At 41.0% G+C, this 21,681-nt stretch overlaps 1 long non-coding RNA gene across 1 annotated transcript; it reads right to left on the bottom strand.

The window, feature by feature from the left end:
* Nucleotides 1-3,103: 3,103 nt before the first annotated feature.
* Nucleotides 3,104-20,952, bottom strand: LOC130300340 (uncharacterized). The gene is made up of 3 exons (XR_008851260.1): nucleotides 20,847-20,952; nucleotides 4,870-4,952; nucleotides 3,104-4,759 (listed from the first exon to the last, which is right to left on the bottom strand). It is a non-coding gene; the product is annotated as an uncharacterized LOC130300340 (long non-coding RNA).
* Between the last annotated feature and the right edge of the window lie 729 nt (nucleotides 20,953-21,681).

A 21,681-nucleotide genomic window follows, 5' to 3' on the forward strand; every position in this document is an offset into this window, starting at 1 on the left:
ACTTATCTGGACTATGTAAAAAAAAAGAAGAAAATGGCAGCAGCACACTTGGTAAACAAAATGGAGGCTCTTAGCGCACTTTTTGATCAAAACGGATCCACCACGTTTTGATCCAAAAGTGAGCTAAGAGCCTCCATTTTGTTGACCAAGTGTGCTGCTGACATTTTCTTCTTTTTTTACATGTGTTGTACTTGCCACAGCAGCGTGCACCCATGTATTGGGTTTAGGTGCTGGCTACATTTTTGTTTTATTAAGTTTTTTGCTGTGCAATGTGGGGGGAGGGGCTCCCTCTGTAGCCGTGCATCCCGTCCCCCTTTTTCACAGGAGGTGGTTTTAGGTTGTTAGTGAATCCAGCATGTCGCCCAGCCTGAGGTGAGTGAATGTTAGGGTCCCATCCTATATGAGGCCACCTCCACGTGGTGGATGGGGGGACACGTTTTGATCAAAAAGTGCGCTAAGACCCTCCATTTTGTTGACCAAATGTGCTGCTGCCATTATCTTCTTTTTTTACATGTCTTGTACTTGCCACAGCAGCGTGCACCCATGGATTGGGTTTAGGTGCTGGCTACATTTTTGTCTTATCTGGACTATGTATTCATAAGCAATACTCGAGTTGCTTCAAGTTTTCCTAAATACTTGCTAATACCTCCTATTAAGAAAGCTACTAAAGAGATTGTGCCCACTTCTCATACACTGAAACCTGCACAAAAAATATTTTCGTAAGTCTTGTCTTGTCCAATTCATCTGCACCTACCATCACACATGCATCTTCACCCACATATCAACACTATACTGTGTGTGCCCTGGGGCCCTGAACCACCACGTGCAGACATGGTTGATGTGCCCATAGGAGGATGTCCAGGGTCCAGTCAGGCCCTCAAGCTACTGTGATATAATAAACTTCTACCCTGCACTACTACTCCCAAATTCCATGGGTACCACACTGCTAGGGTACAGGGCATGAATAAAACATTTTCATTCAATAAGAGTAAAAATTACCAGTTTGGACATCTATATCAGCCATCCTTGTACTAAATGAACTGTACAACAGATTTACACTATCTATGGATTGCAAAACTGTTGATAAGTACAATTATACAATTAAAAATCTGACTCATTCCAAAGCAAACAAGGTTTTTATTTGCTACATAACCTTAAAAGTAAAACGTTATGCGTGACAGAATGCGAGTAAATGTAAAGTAAAAAATAATCAAGGTCAGAAATGTCTCAGTCCTGAACACCTTCATGATGAAGCAATTTGCTTTGAAATTCAGAAATAGCATCCAAAATAGGCTATATTACCCAAACTATAAATCTTTATAAATCTATGGTACATTAAAGGGGTATTCCTCCCCTAGACATCTTATCCCCTACCCAAAAGGTAGGAGATAAGATGTCTGATCACCACCACTGGGGACCCCTGCAATGTCCCTACTGCACCCGGCTGCAGTGACGGAGGCACATAACATCACAGCCACACCCCACTCACTACATCATGGTCACGCCCCCTCAATGCAAGTCTATGGGAGGGGGCCAGACGGCTGTCACGCCCCCTCCCATAGACTTGCATTGAGGGGGCATGGCCGTGACATCAATAGTGGGGCATGACTGTGATGTCACAAGCCTCCGCCCGCATCACCAGTCAGCGAAGTTTGCTCCATGCACAGGATGTCTGGGGTGCCGCAACCGAAATTGCGGGGGTCCCCAGTGATCAGACATCTTATCCCCTATCCTTTGGATAGGGGGATAAGATGTCTAGGGGTGGAGTACCTCTTTAAAAGCATGAGTTTTCAGACCTTGCCAAAGCATGAGTTTTCAGACCTTTGTCAATACATTGTACTATAAATTTTACTGGATGCATGTTGCTTGTACACTCTGCCTCTGGCACCCCATCTCGGATAAACAGCCGAGATCAGTGTTATCTCCAATCCCTGCCATTGCAGACGGGTGTTGGTTTCTGAGCCTACTTCTTTCCCAAAATTTTAAAGAGGTATTTCAGTATCAGAATATTGTATTTAAATAAAATTGTTACCCCAATATTTATATAAATTACATATATAGTGTTATCACAAATTGTACTGGCTTCATCATGTTTTTGCAGCTTTTATCCCAGACAGGAAGTTGTGTAGTCATTTCATTGTCAGTGTGGCGTCTCCTACTCACTGGCTCCTCACTCTCTCCCAAGACAATGCATCATCCTCTGCTGGATCTTGTCTCTGAGCTCTTGTCTGCCTTCTGAATGATTGTACCACTTCTGACCAACTCTACAGTTACATCATCATCTCCCCATAATGTACATACATTTTATGTGGTCACCAATGTTTTCCAGCACCTTGGGCATTAAGGAGGTGGCACACGAGCCTCTAAATTAGAGCAAATGTGGGATGAGCTACTGTCGGCCACTGCCAGGGGCAGCACAGTGCAGCATTCTCCTCAGCACAGGTGGCACCGCACTAGATTAAAAGGGCATACATCAACCACTGGTTGTAACTAAGAATTGTCACCGCCGGTGGTGCTTGGGCTGACAAAAACCTGGGGGCCAGGAGGAAATTCTTAGTTCAATGGCCACCTGACATCTGGGATTTGTCTAGCCCTGGCTAGGAGACATTTTGAAGCTAGAGAGAGGAACAATGTCTCCAATGGATATGCAATCCTATGATCAAATGATTAATAAATGTGAGGCAAGATGAGCTGACGAATGTGAAGAAGAAAGGCCACAAAGATTCCAACAAATGAGAAAACTAAATGCCCTAAAACATGTTGTGAGAGCTGCCTTGAAAGAAACAAATACTAAATAACAACAAGGAATGGCCGATCTACGAGAATGAATTATCTCTTCATGTCTTACATTATGTATCTGAACTACTAATAAATATAAATAATCCCTTCCCCAATAAAAATGTAACCCCCCCATTTTCCCAATTTATAAAATAAATAAATAAAGAAACATATTTGGTATCTCCGCATGTTGAAATGTAATCTTGGTTTGTAAACCCTTACAGTAAATACTATGAACATATAAAATACCAAATGCCAAAATTGCTGATTTATGGTCACATCACATATCAGAAAAAACACATAGTGATCAAAAAGTCCTATCTAAACAAAAATAGCTCCGATAAAAACTACAGATTACAGCTCAAAAAAAAAGCCCTCCTCATTCACTGGAAAAAAAATTGTAGGGTTCAGAATAGGTCAATTTTAAGTATACTCATTCAGTCAAAAAGTTTTGACCAATAGAGGAGATATAAACATGACGTGTACTACGTAAAAAGTACTAATTACCCCCCAAAAATAATATTGTATTTTGCTTTACTGTACATTTTATGGTAGAATGAAAGGTGTCATTACAATGTACAATTGGTTGCACAAAGACAAGCCCTCATATGGCTCTGTTAATGGGAAAAAAATATAAGGGTTATGACTCCTAAAAAGTGAAGAGAAAAAGGGAAAATGTAAAAATTAAAATTGGCTGTGTCCTCAAGGTCAAAATGGAATGTGTCCTTAAGTCGTTAAATACCCTTTAAAGAAGCCTCCTGAACATGTTTCTTAGTACCAACTGCTTCATCAGGTATAGCAAGTCTCTGATGGTGTACATTACACTAAATTGGTTTATATAACCTCTTTCATGACTCTCCTACTCACTCATGACAAAGCAATTGAAAGATGACTAAACATATGACCAATCAAACAATGGTTAGACAGAATAAGAGTTTGTCTAATTGGCCATATGTTTAGTAATCTTGTAATGACTTGGTCACAAGCGAATATGAGTTTCTTCTAGGAAGCCATTTGTTTTAATAATTGATGTAATGAAGTACATTCAAAAAGTATAGCTTTTAGGGATAGGTCATTATCTAAGAGACGTTATATATCTCTAGGTCTGCTGACTCAAGGGTTTGGTCTATTGAACATAATTTAATCGTGTATTCACAACCCCATGTCGTACCCCATTTATTTCAAAGAGTTGACCAGAGTCAGCTAGTGACTTAAAGGGGTACTCCACCCCTAGACATATTATCCCCTATCCAAAGGATAGATAATAAGATGTCTGATCATTCTTCAGCTGCACCTGGCATTCGTTTAGAACAACGGATGCAGCGCCGGAGGCTCGTGACATCACATTCACTCCCTGTCCCAATCCTGATGGCCACCACGCCCTCTCCCATTGGCTTGCATTGAGGGGGCTGAGCGTGACATCACACGGGTCGGAGCCGTGACGTCGTGATACTCTGACCCCGTGATCGTGATTCATCAAACCTGGAGTGATTTTCGCTCCGGAGGCTGATGATAGCGGGGTGCTTCATGAAAGATTACGATCACACATCTTATCCCCTATCCTTTGGATAGGGGATAAGATGTCTTAGGGCCCAAGTACCCATTTAAGTCGGTTCATTTTTCATTCCCCTACAAAATCTGGCCACCATATGCCCCAAATGTGGTAAGACATGCAATTTCTGTAACAGATAATTCAGATATGTAGATATTAACCTTCTATCAGATTCCCATTTGTCTTATACATATATTTTTTCTAATTCTAATCCATTCTGTGATCTGTATGAGCCCCGGATCCTCATTTCTCTCTCTTTCTTCTATTCTTCTCGATGCTCACAAAGTATCTAACCTTTAACAACTTATTTGTTTTCAAGTCTTTTCTTTGGACCAATTCTTTATTTCCCCTAGGAGCTCCTTCGGTTTAATGGACATTTTTGGGTCAGTAGGTTCTGCGGCTTCTTCTCTTTCCTCTTAATTAAAGTACCTGTGGATAAAAGACTACAAATGATCACAGTCAATGGAGAATTTTATTTATTTATTTTGAATATTTCAGTTATTTTTATATTTGCATATTACTATAAATAGCGTAAATACCTAAAAAATTACCGAATGTGATATTTCCACTGAATATTTTCTCTTCATGTCAGATGTAAACTTAGATCAAAATACTTTGCTATCTAGGAAAAGGACAAGTGAAAGTCAAACTTAATTGCGTGTTGTCCCCGCTTCATATTCATGCGATGTAATTTATTGCAAAATTGCATATTCAGAAGAAAAAAACTAACATTTTCTTTTCAATTTTCGGTGTTAGAAAATTAATACAATCTGTAAAACAGATTATTATTATTTTATATTTATTTATTTATTTTTATTTTCTAAACATTATTAATTATGTCTTATTATCAAGGATGAATTTATCTTTAGAAAACTACACGCATTAGCCTAATGGTAGCCATAGGAACAAGGAAGCTTATAGAGAGAACAGTTACATGCAAATCTGTGTATTTTATGTTAATATGGCATGGTGCTCTCTGTTGCCACCTCTATTTATGTTGGGAACTGTTCATGTTGAGAGCAAATGAGCTTCAGCACTCTAATGATTACTAGAGGCCAAAGGAAGAGGCCAAATGCAGGCCTGCCCACCGATCGAAGCGGAGAGCAGATAAGTTGTCTGACACTAACAGGTGCTCCTGTTATTTTGACAGGAGTCCCTGGTCCTCTACAGTAAGCAATGATATACAGATGTAGCTATGGTTATTTTGAGTGCATAAACATTCTTTTAAATAAATGTTTATTTTAAAGAAGTTTTCAATTTTCATAAAACATATAATGTATAGAAAATAAGAAGTGCTTTATGTAATAAAGTTAAAGAACAGACAACAGAGTCATATATTCAATAAAAAAAATATATATATATATATATATATATATATATATATATATATATATATATACCATTCTTTTAAAAACACTCAAACATTTTAGAACAGTATTGGCCAAAATGTAGATTTACAGGTAGACCTCAAAGTGGGGACCAGTATTGTCCTAGCATATCTCCTAGTACTGCTATTGCTAGACACACCTGCACCTAGGTAAGATGTATCCTGTCTACAATTAAGTCACTGTTCCTGTCCATGCTTTGATGATATCATGCTCAAGTTCTTCAACTCTGAGAAGGGGTTTTCTATGTTTCGTCAGAGAGAAGAAGACTTAACAAGGACCTATCTGCAGTACACTGATCTCTCATTTGGTCTCTGTTCACAGTTAGTGCTGCTTGGTTGTCACATCATGAAGACTGCCTTGACCTTTCGTGTATCGTAAGACAGAACCAGAGTTGTGCTAGTAAAGAAAAATCTACATTTTGTACCACAGTAAGCCAATCTGTGAAGATCCTCATCAGTAGTTTCAGAAACTGGACTGAGAACGCTTTCAACTTCACCATTCACCATTCACATCTACATTAGTCATGACACGCACACATAAACCTCAGAGATTGCGAAATTCAGCAAATCGGCTATGAAAGCAACAATAAAAGACACAGCAACCACATATCCACTCGTGGCTCAAAACCTGTATATTCCTAAAATGTACCAAAGCTAATGCAATTTATTGGAATTTCACAAGTTCAGTAAAGTTGCATCACAAAATCTCCGTGTCCAGAGGCCTCATACCTGCAATTTGAACAACATGAAACAAATCTATTGAAAAAACATAGTATTTGGGTCACAGGGAACATCGGGTTAGCTACATTACTCTGCCACGTGTCAGTTAAAAAGGAAAAGAAGATCTAGCTTACAAGTTTGCAGTCCAAAAATATCAAAAAATTTAATTAAAGCATACAGATGTAAAAATCTGTACAAAATATCCATAAAAAGTAACTGACACGTTCCGGACAGTGTGTTCCCAGTCATATGTCATAGTCCTATATCCATTAGAGTACATGTCCCAGCTAACCTGTGCCGATCCTTGCACCAAATTGAATAGTAGAGTCAACTTATTCAATACAGAGACAGGGGTACCCCAGTGGAAAACATTTTTTTTTTTTTCATATCCACTGGCTCCAGAAAGTTAAACAGATTTGTAAATTACTTCTATTAAAAAAAATCTTAATCCTTCCAGTACTTAGCAGCTGCTGTATGCTCCACAGGAAGGTGTATAGTTATTTTCAATCTGACCGCAGTGCTCTCTGCTGACACCTCTGTCCATGTCAGGAACTGTCCAGAGCAGGAGAGGTTTTCTATGGGGATTTGCTCCTACTCTGGACAGTTCCTGACATGGACAAATGTGGCAGCAGAGAGTACTGTGGTCAGACTGGAAAGAACTACACAACTTCCTCTGGAGCATACAGCAGCTGATAAGACTTCAATGATTAAGATTTTATAATAGAAGTGATTTACAAATCTGTTTAACATCCTGGATCCAGTTGATATGATATTCTTTTTCCCATCAGAGTTCCCCTTTAAGCAAAACAAATGTAGGTGTTTTTATAATGGGAGTCTATAGTGGAAATACTGTAAATCCTTATTTGCCTATATAGATGCCTGATATGCCATTGAATTATTTGATATTCTGGATTGTTGGGTGATACCCCTTTCCTAGGAATTTCACTAACTGGAAGAAACCACCAAACCATTCACCTTTTAAAGGGGTACTCCCGTGGAAAACTTTTTTCTTTTTCTTAATCAACTGGTGCCAGAAAGTTAAACAGATTGGTAAATTACTTCTATTAAAAAATCTTAATCCTTCCACTACTTATTAGCTGCTTAATACTACAGAGGAAATTATTTTCTTTTTGAAACACAGAGCTCTCTGCTGACAAATTTTCGTTTTTGCATTTTCGCTTTTTCCTCCTTCCTTTCTAAAAATTATAACACTTTCTATTTTGCACCTACAGACCCATGTAGGCTTGTTTTTTGCATCACCAATTGTACTTTGCAATGACATAACTTATTTTAAAATATAACCTGCAGCAAAACCCAAAAAAAACATTATTGGTGGGGTGAAATAAAAAATAAATAAAAATAAAAACATTTTGTAATTTTTTGGGGGCTCCCGTTTCTACCCAGTGAAATATTTGGTAAAAACGACACCTTATCTTTATTTTGTAGGTCCATACGGTTACAAAGATACCAAATTTATGTAGGTTTTATTTTATTTTAACACTTTAAAAAATTATACGCACCAAAATTAGTATGTTTAAGATTGGCATCTTATGACCCCTATAACTTTAGAATTTTTCCATGTACGGGGTGGTATGAGGGTTAATTTTTTACGCCGTCATCTGTAGTTTGTACAGGTACCATTTTTGTTTTGATGAGACTTTTTGATAGATTTTTATTAATATTTTTATGGTTTATGAAGTGACCAAAAATGCACAATTTTGGACTTTGGTATTTTTTTACGTGTACGCCATCGACCGCGTGGTTTAACTGACCTAATATTTTAATAGTTCGGACATTTATGCACGCGGCATTACCACATATGATTATTTTTATTCTTTATTACATTATTTTATTTTAAAAATGGGAAAAGGGGGTGAAAAGGTTAATGCCGGGCATCGGCCCGATCGGCCGCGCCCAGCATTAGCCGTGGGTCCTGGCTGCCCGTGGCAACTGGGACCCACCGGGTTTAACCCGTTCTCTGCTGGTGAGAACAGTTTAAACCCGATAAGCGGGTCCAGGGCGTACTGGTATGCCCTGAGTCCTTAAGGATCGGGATGCAGGGCGTATGCATATGCCCTGCATCCCCAAGAGGTTAAAAGGGGCAGAGATGTCAGCAGAGAGCACTGTGTTCATGATGTCAGCAGAGAGCTCTGTGTTCCGAAAAGAAAACCATATCCTCTGTAGTATTCAGCAGCTAATAAGTACTGGAAGGATTAATATTTTTTTTTTATAGAAGTAATATACAAATCTGTTTAACTTTCTGGCACCAGTTGATTAAAAAAAAAAAAAAAGTTTTCTAGGGAGTACCCCTTTAATACATTATGTAAACTTTAATGTGACACATCTAATGTGATCCCTCAGTGTCAACAGATGAAGATCATTACCGCCGCGTGTCCCGGTAGGAATTTATGTCAGATCCTATTCTGTGAGTATCACCGTGATGTGAAAAGGAGGTTGACTAAGAAGTTAAACAGACCCGGTCTCCTCCTTGTCTCCAGATATAACTGAGATTACAGACTAGAAGATGCTGACACGTGCACTTCATTACAATGATGATGGAAAGGTACAGAAAAATAATAATAATCAGGTTTTTCTTGTCGTGGCTAGCACTTTTATTTATATCCTATTCTGAATCCATGTGCATTTTTTTTGTCATACATGAAAAGAAGTTCTTCAATGCAGCAGAGCTGAACCTTATCTCCAGCCTTTGGTGCACAGAATACCTCCTTTATTCTAGCATCAAGGGGACCTGAGGCAACACATATCGGATATTCTAAAATGCGTCAGTCAGAACAGAGAACCTTCAGTCAATGAGCCCAAAATGCAATGACACAAGATATTCCCAAAAAAACTATTTGTTGGATTATCAAACTTTGAGTAGGATTCTATGTTGGATTTACCCCTAAAGCAGTACTGCTGCCATAGACTCTCACAGTATCTCCTATCCGCAGTATCCCCGGCGATCAGACACATCCTCAGTACTCATTTCATTTCCTTTTTACATTTATTCCCCCCCCCCCCCCCCCCCAGTCTTCTAAACTGCCATGAATTTTAAGTCCACAAAGCCATATAAGGGCTTGTTTTTTGCGGGACCAATTGTACTTTGCAATGAACATATGTATACCTTACAATTTACTGCAAAACAGAAAAAAAAATATTGGTGAGGGGAAATTGATTAAAAAAAAACTGGAATTTAGTATTTTTTTGTTTTTTTGGAGGGGGTAGTTTTTTTTGCACTGTGTCCTGTGCGTTACAAATTACATGTTATCTGTATTCCACAGATTGGTACAATTGCAACAATACCAAATTTGGATATTTTCTGTCATGTTTTACAGCTTAAAAAAAAAAAAGTAAAGCTTTAAAAAAATATCTATTTTAATTGCCATTTTCTGACCCCTATTATTTTTTTTAACTGTTTTGTCTATGACATTGTATGTCAATTTTTTTTTGTTTTGTTTTTTGTTATGCTATCATTTTTGCATTGATTAAAGGGGAAGTGTAGTGCATTTTTTTCTTATCCCATTGTGCCTGGGCTGCAAAAAATAAATAAAAATAAACTACAAGTCACCTCCTGTTGTTTTAGACCCGGATGTACCAATATTGGTCTTCGGTCCTCTGGTCCGGTCTTCTTCCTGTTTCCGTGTGTACGGATCATCACACTGCGATCAGCATATTTCCGACTGCAGCGATGTCCCACCTCAACCGGTGATAGGCAGTGTCATGTAACAAGCCCGGACAGCAGGGAGAAGGTGGGGCCAAGGTTACTCACATGACACTGTGCTCGGCCCAGGCATAATGGGATAAGAAAAAAATGCACTACACTACTCCATTAAACATACTGACAGCAGCATCTAAACAAAAATCGCTCCATGACGGCTATTAGCGGCAATTCTCGACTGCTAAGAGCAGCTTTGCACCACCGAGTATGGAGTGGGCTTGAGTGCCAAGCCCACCTCATACACTGTTAATGGCCTCAGGAAGAATATACTTGTCATTGGTCAACAAAAGTTTATATAACTTAGCTGCATACTAATTATTATATAGAATCCATAATAGAAAAAGAAAGAATGAAGCACTCACCAAATCTTACAGTGACAGCAAGCTTCTTTCTTCCATAGTAGCTTGGCAGCGTTCCAACATGTGTGGGAGAGCGGACGGAAGCAGAGGGGTGGAGGAGAGGGTTAGGCGACGGTCCGTATCGCGCAATCAGCCGATTGTACGATACAGACCGTCCCCCAACCCTCTCCCCCACCCCTCTGCTTCCGTCCGCTCTCCCACACATGTTGGAACGCTGTCAAGCTACTTTGAAGTAAAGAAGCTTGCTGTCACTGTAAGACCTGGTGTGTGCTCCATTCTTTCTTTTTCTACTATGGATTATGTCTGTTATGTGTGAGCACCGGGAAGGTCACCTGCATAGAAGAGCATAGCGGAACAGTGAGTAGTGAAGTAGCAGTGCAGGGTTACTTCTGTTGTGGACTGTTCTAATTATTATATAGTTATTTAATAGCTGTTTATTATAGTGATAGTCATAGTCATAGTCTGAAAGTTTTGTACCATGAAGGATCTGGGTGCCAAGACCCCTGGTGATCTCTCGGCAGTAGTGCTTTTCCCAATATTTGTGCCCCTTCAGTTCTGCTCAGGTGTTTGGGGGGAGGGACCTGAGACTGTAGTGTTGAGATTCATAGAATGTCTACGAAATGTTCCATTATACATACACCACTCACTCTTTGATGGAAGCCAAGCAAGGCTGATCAAGAAGAGATGTGCACAGCCCTCAGGCACACACTTCTGCTCCTCCAATTTAGACCCTCACCGATCAAAACGTTTGACACCATGACAAACAATCACTATGACATGTCAGAAGTTTGTAAATATTATATGTATCCTTTTAAGGGCATTTCTACTTTTGCCAACCTTTTCCAGTCTCTGGATTAAGAAGAAGAATCCACAAAAGCTTTATACTTTATTGCAAATCCATTAGAAAGAGGGAGGTATACACTTCTCAAACAAGACAAGACAGGCTTGACATGTTTTCGGTGGGTTAACCCCTTAGTCATAAGCATGATGCCCTGAAACATGTCAAGCTTGCCTTGTCTTGTGGGAGAAGTGTATACTGTACCTCACTGTTTTTAATCGATTTCCAATAAGGTATAAACCTTTAATGGGGTATCGGAGAGCTGGATCCTTTTTCTTCTTAATACTGGATTTAACTCTGTACCTGTGGTTTGTCTTAGTGGCTCAAGAAGATCATCAGGTGGTGAGCTGAATAATCCTTATGTGTGTTTGGCTGACATTTTCAGTCAGAGGTACTCCGCCCCTAGACATCTTATCCCTAATCCAAAAGATAGAGGATAAGATGTCTGATCGCGGGGGTCCCGCCGCTAGGACCTCCCACGATCCTCGTGCAGTCACCCAGCATTCTGAACATTATGTTCAGACTGCTTAGTTCGGGCCACTGTGGTCGTAACGTCACACCATACCCCCTCCATTAATGTCTAAGGGAGGGGGCGTGACGGCTTGTTCCACTCTGCTGTCCTGCCTCTTCCCATAAACATGAATGGAGGGGGCTGTAGTCGCCAGTCATCCAGCACGGAGTCACAGAGTTTGTTGTCTGTAACCATGGAATTGCATAGGCCTGAATATGAGTTGCATACACAAATTGGTAAAATATTTTGGTTCAAAATTAACAAAAAAAATAATTTCTCATTTTTTTTACGTGTTTACAAATTCTGGCTGCAGAAGTGGACAAAGCTCTTAAGAGCAAGTTAGAAAATGAGTAAAATATTGTTGATATATTTTCTCTGCGCAAGTAAAATTGTCGCATTTTTTCCAGACATGACAGAAGGAGATTCTGCTCTTGTAAGAAAGTCTGTCTGGGAAGGATCACACTCTATTATTTCTCTATCACTCTTTAAAGATGCATTCACTTAAACAGTGATATCCGGCTTCATAACTGCGGATATTGTAGAACAAGCTTCATCTCTGAGTGTTTTTACCATAATTAATAACTTGCAGAGCGGCAGATCTTTAACTATTACCAGCTCGAAAAAAGAAAACACATATCTAATGTTTTGTTTATGAAAATATCTTGTAATCCTTTAAATGGTCACTCTCATTAAAACTAATTTTTGCTATTGCACTCCTTATGGTAAATAAAAAAGATTTCTAATGTACTTTGGTTTAAAATGAAGTTTCTATGTTTTATTTGTGCTTAAAAAAGCTCAAGAGCACATTTTCCCCCATCTTATACACAGAATTAGGACCGAAGTCCAAAAACAGAAAGTGCAGCCTGGATTGCTGAGGGGGTGTGTCCAGCCTCATCCAATCATAGCTCCTCTCACACTTAACTGCCATATGCTGTTGGTTGGACACCCCCCCCCCCTCAGCACTCCAGGCTGCACTTCCTGTGTTTGGGCTTCGGTCCTAATTCTGTGTATAAGATGGGGGAAAATGGGCTCTTGAGCTTTTTTAAGCACAAATAAAACATAGAAACTTAATTTTTTTTAACCAAAGTATATTAGAAATCTTTTTTTATTTAACATAGGGGTTAATTTTCGTTGTTACTTGCATCATTTCTTGGTGAAATATCCCAAAATTTCATGAACATTTTGAAAATTTAGTATTTTTCGAACTTTGAAATGTTCTGCTTGTAAGGAAATTGGACATTCCAAATAAATTATATATTGATTCACAAACACAATGGCCCTCATTTACTATTCTAAACCCGACCTCTTTTGTCGGGTTTTTTTGTCGCATCTTTGTCTGCGCCATGTCGCAGACATCCTGCGCCAGTCTGCGACACGATGCAACATTTTTTCCCGACGGACCCGATGTGGATTCTCCCAAACCCGAAAAAGGGGCGTTACCCGACATTTCTGAGCTTTCCCACGTATTTATTAAGGTTTCCAACCCGAATTTGTTGAATTGTTGTGGATTTTTTCCCGACAGCTCAGAGGAGTTGGAAACCAAAACCAACAAAACCCACGTGCGACAAACAGGATGCGACATAATAATAATAAATACCAGGGGAAAAAAGCAGTCGGGTAAGAAAGCAACATAGACTTACAACCCGATTTTCTTTGTAAATGAGGGCCAATGGGGGAGATTTATCAAAGGATTTAGACTGGTTTTTCCTGTCTAAATTTGTCTCACAGAAAGCCGCAGTCTAAATATGTGCGACTTTTCTGTGACTTTTGCTGTAGAGGATTTTTAGAACATGATGCATGCAAGTCTATTTTAGATGGAAATGCATTGGAAAATGCATTGGTGCTGAATTTATCAAGTGCGACTTTTGTGCGACAAGTCGCATCTGCCCAAAATACGCTGAAATGTCAGACCATGTTGGAGCAGGTCTAAATGCAGTTTAAGCTGTAGACCCTGAAGTCTGAGTACAGAATTTATCAAGGGCTGTGAGACCTTTGATAAATTAGGAGCACAATAGACAGGAGACTACCACATACGCTGGTCTATAAGCATACCCAGAATAGACTAGATTAGTAAATCTCCCCCAATATGTCTACTTTATGTTGGCATCATAAAGTTGACATGTTTTTACTTTTTGAAGACATTAGATTGCTTCAAAGTATAACAGCAATTTTCTAAATTTTCACAGAAAATTCAAAATCTGAATTTTTCAGGGACCAATTAAGTTTGAAGTGGATTTGAGGGGCCTTTCTGTGAGAAATATCCCAAAAATTACCCCATTATAGAAACTGTACCCCTCAAAGTGTTAAAAATGACATTCAGAAAGTTTCGTTAACCATTTAGGTGTTTCACAGGAATAGCAGAAATGTGAGGAGAAAATTCAAAATCTTCATTTTTTACCCTTGCATGTTCTTAAAGAGCCATTTTTTGATTTTTTACAAGGATTAAAAGGAGAGAAATCTCCCCAAAATTTGTAACCCAATTTCTCCCGAGTAAGGAAATACCTCATAAGTGTATGTCAAGTGCTCTGTGGGTACACTAGAGGGCTCAGAAGGGAAGGAGCGACAATGGGATTTTGGAGAGTGAATTTTGATGAAATGGTTTTTGATGGGGCATGTTGCATTTAGAAAGCCCTATGTACCCCTTAACATAACAAGGGTGGAGCCTTAACACCACACAGGTGTTGATGACTTTTCGTTGAAGTCGGATGTGAAGATGGATTTTTTTTTTCAATAAAATGCAAATTTGTTCCCCAAATTTTACATTTTTGCCAGCAGTTACGGAAGAAAATGCCCCCCAAAATTCTTAACCCCATTTTGTCTGAGTATGGAAATACCCCATATGTGGATGTAAAGATCTCTGGAGGCGAACTACAATGCTCAGAAGAGAAGGAGTGCCATTGGGCTTTTGGAGAGATAATTTGTTTGGAATGGAAGTCGGAAGCCATGTGTGTTTACAAAGCCCCCATGGTGCCAGAACAATGCCCCCCCACCCACATGTGACCCCATTTTGGAAACGACACCCCTCCCAGAATTTAAAAAGGGGTGCAGTGAGCATTTACACCCCCAGTGACATTTGACAGACCTTTGAAACAGTAGGCTGTGCAAATGAAAAATTAAATATTTCATTTTCACAGACCACTGTTCCAAAAATCTGTTAGACACCTGCGGGGCATTAATGCTCACTATGCCCCTTATTACATTACATGAGGGGTGTAGTTTCCAAAATGGGGTCCCATGTGGGAGGGGTCCATTGTTCTTGCACCATGGGGGGCTTTGTAAACACATGTTGCCTTCAATTACGGACAAATTCTCTTTCCAAAAGCCCAATGGCGCTCCTTCTCTTCTGAGCATTGTAGTTCGCCCGCAGAGCACTTTACATCCACATATGGGGTATGTTCTTATGGGGCTTTTTATGGGGCTTTTTTCCTATTTCCCTGGTAAAAATGAAAAATTTTGGGTAACACCAGCATTTTAGTGAAAAAAGTTTTTTCATTTTCCCATCCAACTTTAAAAAAAAATTCGTCAAACACCTGTGGGGTGTTAAGGCTCACTATACACTATATTTTACACCCACATAATGGGTATTTTCATACTCAGGAAAAATTGTGTTACAAATTTTGGGGGTCTTTTTTTTCCCTTTTACCTCTTGTGAAAGTGAAAAGTATGGGGGCAACATGTGTTGTTAGTGGAAAAAAAATAATAATTTTATAATAACATGCAGGTGTAGACCCCAACTTTACCTTTTCATAAGGTGTAAAAGGAGAAAAAGACCCCAACATTTTTTAGGCAATTTCTCCCGAGTTCGGAAATACCCCACATGTGGCACTAAATTGTTGCCTTGAAATACGACAGGGTTCAGAAGTGAGAGAGCGCCATGCGCATTTGAGGCCTAAATTAGGGATTTGCATAGGGACGGACCTGGATGCAAGAATTACACTTGCCTCTGATACCAAAATTTCCCTAGAGCATTTAAAGCATCTGCATGACCTAGTGAGTAACACATATAAGCATTTTTTAACCCTTTACTGACATGGTTATATTTCATTTTTGCATTTTACATTTCCCCCCCTCTCCTTCGGAAAGCCATATCGCTTACATTTTTCACCTACAGACCCATATGAGGCTAGGTTCCCACTTGTTTTTTTTTTTTTTGACAAAAATGCCAATAAAAACGCCCATTCTGCTGCATGGCGGTTTTTTTTGTGAAAAAACGCTGCGGCCAGATGTTAGCAGCAAGTCAATAGTAAACTGCAAAATCCAAAATCCACTTGGTGTTTTTCAGTTTGGTGTTTTTTTTTTATCCTTTTGGCGTTTTTGGGCTTCTTGGCAGTTTTAAAAAAAACAAGACTTTGGGAGTGAAAAAACGCCAAGAAAAACGCCAAGTGGGTTCTATCTTTGGCGTTTTTTCAGGCGGTTTTTATTCTCTTTTGGACTTTAGCAATCCAAAAATGTGATGGAGATACCTTTTTTATTAAAATTTAGTAGGGTACCATTAAAAAATAATAATAAAAAAAGATACAGTAGTGATGGAAAAAATTGTAATTAACAAAATGTGTCTTTTTTATAACAAAATTTTAATTAATTTTTAAACAGGGATGAATTTATGTGAGTCGGTAGGGACCTAAAAATGTAGCCGACAATAATAAAAATGTAGTGTGTGTGTTTTACTTTTTATTTTTTTTTTACATTTTTTTAGGCATTACTACTACTCCCAGCATGGAACACACTGTTCCATGATAGGAGTAGTAGTTACCTGTACTAATTGAAAGATCGCCGGGGTTCGTTGTGATCCTCCTGTATAATGTATAGATGCGGCCGCTCTTCTATGGTCCCCTGCACTGCCGTGTATATACACATATTCCTATTTCCCGCAGAGAGCTGTGATTGGTCAGATGGTTCCAGCCAATCACAACTCTGTGGGAAATAGGAATATGTGTATATATATACGACAGTGCAGAGGACCATAGGAGAGCGGCCGCCCGCATCTATACATTATACAGGAGGATCACAGTGGGTGTCAGGAGTTACACTCACTGTGATCCGTCTATTAAACTCCCTGGCGGTATGATTCTGTCTGGAAATTTGTACCAAGAGCGGTACAATTTTTTGCACTGAATTTCACATCTCCCCATCACATTCTCCCCCCTCCTTGTCACATTCCCCCCCTCCTTGTCACATTCTTCCCCCCTTGTCACATTCCCCCCCTTGTCACATTCTCCCCCCTTCATGTTACATTCCCCTCCCCCTGTCACATCCCCCCCCTGTCACATCCCCCCCTTGTCACATTCCCCCCCTTGTCACATTCCCCCCCTTGTCACATTCCCCCCTTGTCACATTCCCCCCTTTGTCACATCCCCCTCCTTGTCACATCCCCCCTTGTCACATTCCAACCTTGTCACATTCCCCTCCCCTGTCACATTCCCCCCCTTTTCACATTCCCCCCTTGTCACATTCCCCCCCTTCATGTTACATTCCCCCCTGTCACATTCCCCCCCTGTCACATTCCCCCCCTTGTCACATCCCCCCTGTCACATTCCCCCCCTTGTCACATTCCCCCCCTTGTCACATTCCCCCTCTTGTCACATTCCCCCCCTTGTCACATTCTCCCCCTTCATGTTACATTCCCCCCTGTCACATTCCCCCCCTGTCACATCCCCCCTTGTCACATTCCAACCTTGTCACATTCCCTCCCCTGTCACATTACCCCCCTTGTCACATTCCCCCCCTTGTCACATTCTCCCCCTTCATGTTACATTCCCCCCTGTCACATTCCCCCCCTGTCACATTCCCCCCCTTGTCACATCCCCCCCTGTCACATTCCCCCCCTTTTTCCCATTCCCCCGCTTGTCACATTCCCCCCCTTGTCACATTCCCCCCCTTGTCACATTCTCCCCCTTCATGTTACATTCCCCCCTGTCACATTCCCCCCCTGTCACATTCCCCCCCTTGTCACATCCCCCCTGTCACATTCCCCCCCTGTCACATCCCCCCCCTGTCACATTCCCCCCCTGTCACATTCCCCCCCCCCTGTCACATTCCCCCCCCGTCACATTCCCCCCTGTCACATTCCCCCCTTGTCACATCCCCCCTGTCACATTCCCCCCCTGTCACATTCCCCCCCCCTCACATTCCCCCCCTGTCACATTCCCCCCTGTCACATTCCCCCCTGTCACATTCCCCCCTCTGTCACCCCCCCCTGTCACATTCCCCCCTGTCACATTCCCCCCCTTGTCACATCCCCCCTGTCACATTCCCCCCCTGTCACATTCCCCCCCCCTCACATTCCCCCCCTGTCACATTCCCCCCCCTGTCACATTCCCCCCCTGTCACATTCCCCCCTGTCACATTCCCCCCTCTGTCACCCCCCCCCCTTGTCACATTCCCCCCTTTGTAACATTCTTCCCCCCCCCCCGTCACATTCCCCCCCCTGTCACATTCTTCCCAAGAGGGAGTCTTGTCACATTCTTGTCCTGCAGCAGCATACACTGGGTTTGTCGGGCAGATTTCAAACCTAGTGTATTTGCTGCAGAACAAGTCCTTTCCCCTTCAGCCAATCACAGGCTTTACACCACTGCGGCCTGTGATTGGCTGAAAAGTGAAAGGTCCTGTAAGATGAATAGTGAAGAGAGCAGGAACCAGAGCGCACGGAGGGGAACGACATCTGCAGGGATCGGGACTAGGTGAGCAAAAGTTTTTTTTTATTTTACTCCTTTTACCTTTTACACTTAGCTCAGTGTTTTTCTAATACAGAATATACAGCTATCTATAGATTGCTGTATATAGTGTATACAGAACAGGAGGTCCACTTACCTCCCTCGTTTCTGTCACCGCCGGTCCGTGTAGCTCTGCCCCCAATGATGACGTCATAAGGGGGCGGAGCTACATACGGGATTCAGGCTAGTCTGAAGCTCTGTTCACATTGTCCGTTTTTGATAGTGGGAACAGACCCTTCTGCCAGCGTCTACCCAGACATGGAGACTCCAGCTGTTGCTAAACTACAACTCCCAGAATACCCAGACAGCCAAAGGCTGTCTGGGCATGCTGGGAGTTGTAGTTTTGCACCAATTGGAGGCTCACTGTTTAGGTAGACATTGCATTATGGGTGCTCTCCCCTGCAGAGAGCGCAAAAAGTGTCCTAACCCATTTTTTTGTTTTTTTTTCTTTCTTCTCGTTACAGATCCGTGTATGCAGAGGATTACGACGGATTTGAAGGATTACGACGGATGAACTTGATTTTTTATATTTTAATAAAATGGTTAACGAGGGCTGTGGGGGAGTGTTTTTTAAAATAAAATAATTTTTCCAATGGGTTGTGTTTTCTTTTTTCTTGAATATTTAGGCTTAGTTATGGAGGCTGTCTAATAGACGGAATCCATTACTAAGCTAGGGCTTAGCGTTAGCCCCAAAAACAGCTGGCGCTAACCCCCAATTATTACCCTGGTACCCACCTCCACAGGGGTGCCGGGAAGAGCCGGTACCAACAGGCCCGGAGCATCAAAAATGGCGCTCCTGGGCCTAGGCGGTAACAGGCTGGCGTTATTTAGGCTGGGGAGGGCCAGTAACAATGGTCCTCGCCCATCCTGGTAACGTCAGGCTGTTGCTGCTTGGTTGGTATCTGGCTGATACTGAAAATAGGGGGAACCCTATGCGTTTTTTTTTTTGTTGTTTTTTTTTATTTATGAAAAAAAAAATGCATTCGGTTCCCTGTATATTCAGTATCAGCCAGATACCAACAAAGCAGCAACAGCCTGACATTACCAGGGTGGGCGAGGACCATTGTTACTGGCCCACCCCAGCCTAAATAACGCCAGCCTGTTACCGCCTATGCCCAGGAGCGCCATTTTTGACGCTCCGGACCTGTTGGTACCGGTTCTTCCCGGCACCCCTGTGGCGGTGGGTACCAGGGTAATAATTGGGAGTTAGCGCCAGCTGTTTTTGGGGCTAACGTTAATCCCCGGCTTAGTAATGGATTCCATCTATTAGACAGCCTCCATTATTAAGCCTGAATATTCAATTAAAAAAAGACACAACACATTGGAAATGTTATTTTTATTTTAAAAAACACTCCCCCATAGCCCTTGTTAACCATTTTATTAAAATTAAAAAAATAAATTAATCCGTCGTAATCCATCGAATCCGTCATAATCCTCTGCATACACGAATCTGAAACGAGAAGAAAAAAAATACACAAAAAAGATGGGTTAGGACATTTTTTGCGCTCTCTGCAGGGGAGAGCGCCCATAATGCAATGTCTACCTAAACAGTGAGCCTCCAATTGGTGCAAAACTACAACTCCCAGCATGCCCAGACAGCCTTTGGCTGTCTGGGCATGCCGGGAGTTGTAGTTTAGCAACAGCTGGAGTCTCCATGTTTCCACACACCAGGAACCAGAGTCTCCATGAGTTTCCACACACCAGGGAAAACGCCAGAAAAACTGCCATAACTTAGGAAAAACCTGTGGCCGTTTTTTCGGGCATTTTTGCTGGCTGTTTTTTAGGTGTACAAAAAAAAAAAAAAAAACAAGTGGAAACCTAGCCTAAGGCTTGTTTTATGCGTGACCAATTCTACTTTGTAGGAGCATCAATCATTTTATCACAAAGTCTACAAGCCCAGAAAAATTACCAGTGGTGCAAAATTGAAAAAAATTATTATTATTATTAATATTTTTTTTGGGGGGTGGGTCTCGTTTCTACGCAACACACTTTTAGGTAAGAATGCCCTATTATCTTTATTCTTTAGGCCAATATTATTAGTAATTAGCAATCTGTATTGGTTTTGTTTTATTTTACTACTTTTGAGGATCTTCATAGGTTGGCTCATTGTGGTGCAATATGATAACTTTTCTTTACTATACAACTATGCATGGGTGGGTCAGGTCCCCCAAAACTTTCTTTGATCTATTTCTGTTCTAAGAATTAAAGAGTACCTGTCATTAAACTATATTTTCTATACTTTTCTACACTGAATACACAATATCAGTGACCTGAATGACGTCTTTCCTTGTCTTCCTCATCTTGTCCAGACATCAGGACGTCTTCCAGTTCCATCTTCTCTGCAGAGTCTGACACCCGGACATCATTGGTTCTTTAATTTGTCAGCAGATCCTCATCCTCTGTATGAAGACAATAATCATTAGATTTCTGCCAAATACTGTACCCCTGAGTATAATACTGCCACCCACTGTATCCCCTGAATATAATACTGCCACCCACTGTAACCTCTAAATATAATATTGCCACCCACTGTATCCCCAGAATATAATACTGCCACCCACTGTAACCTCTAAATATAATATTGCCACCCACTGTATCCCCTGAATATAATACTGCCACCCACTGTAACCTCTAAATATAATATTGCCACCCACTGTATCCCCTGAATATAATACTGCCACCCACTGTAACCTCTAAATATAATATTGCCACCCACTGTATCCCCTGAATATAATACTGCCACCCACTGTAACCTCTAAATATAATATTGCCACCCACTGTATCCCCTGAATATAATAATGGTACACACTTTACCACCTGAGTAAAATACTGCCACACACTGTAGCTTCTAAATATAACCCTGCTATATGCTTAACCCTGAATATCATATAAATCTTTGTCCCGATTCCTTTGTTCCACTCTCTTTCCCCCTAGACTTGTAAGTCCTCTTCATGCTCTCCTGAACTCCCCCCTACTCCCCTAAGTCCTTTCCCATGTAAATAACATAACTCCCCTACCACCAACATACAGTCCCATGTAAACAACATTCCTCCCCTACCACCAACATATAGTCCCATGTAAATGACATCCCTCCCCTACCACCAA

This window comes from Hyla sarda, chromosome 1, assembly GCF_029499605.1.
Source record: "Hyla sarda isolate aHylSar1 chromosome 1, aHylSar1.hap1, whole genome shotgun sequence".
NCBI classification, from domain to species: domain Eukaryota; kingdom Metazoa; phylum Chordata; class Amphibia; order Anura; family Hylidae; genus Hyla; species Hyla sarda.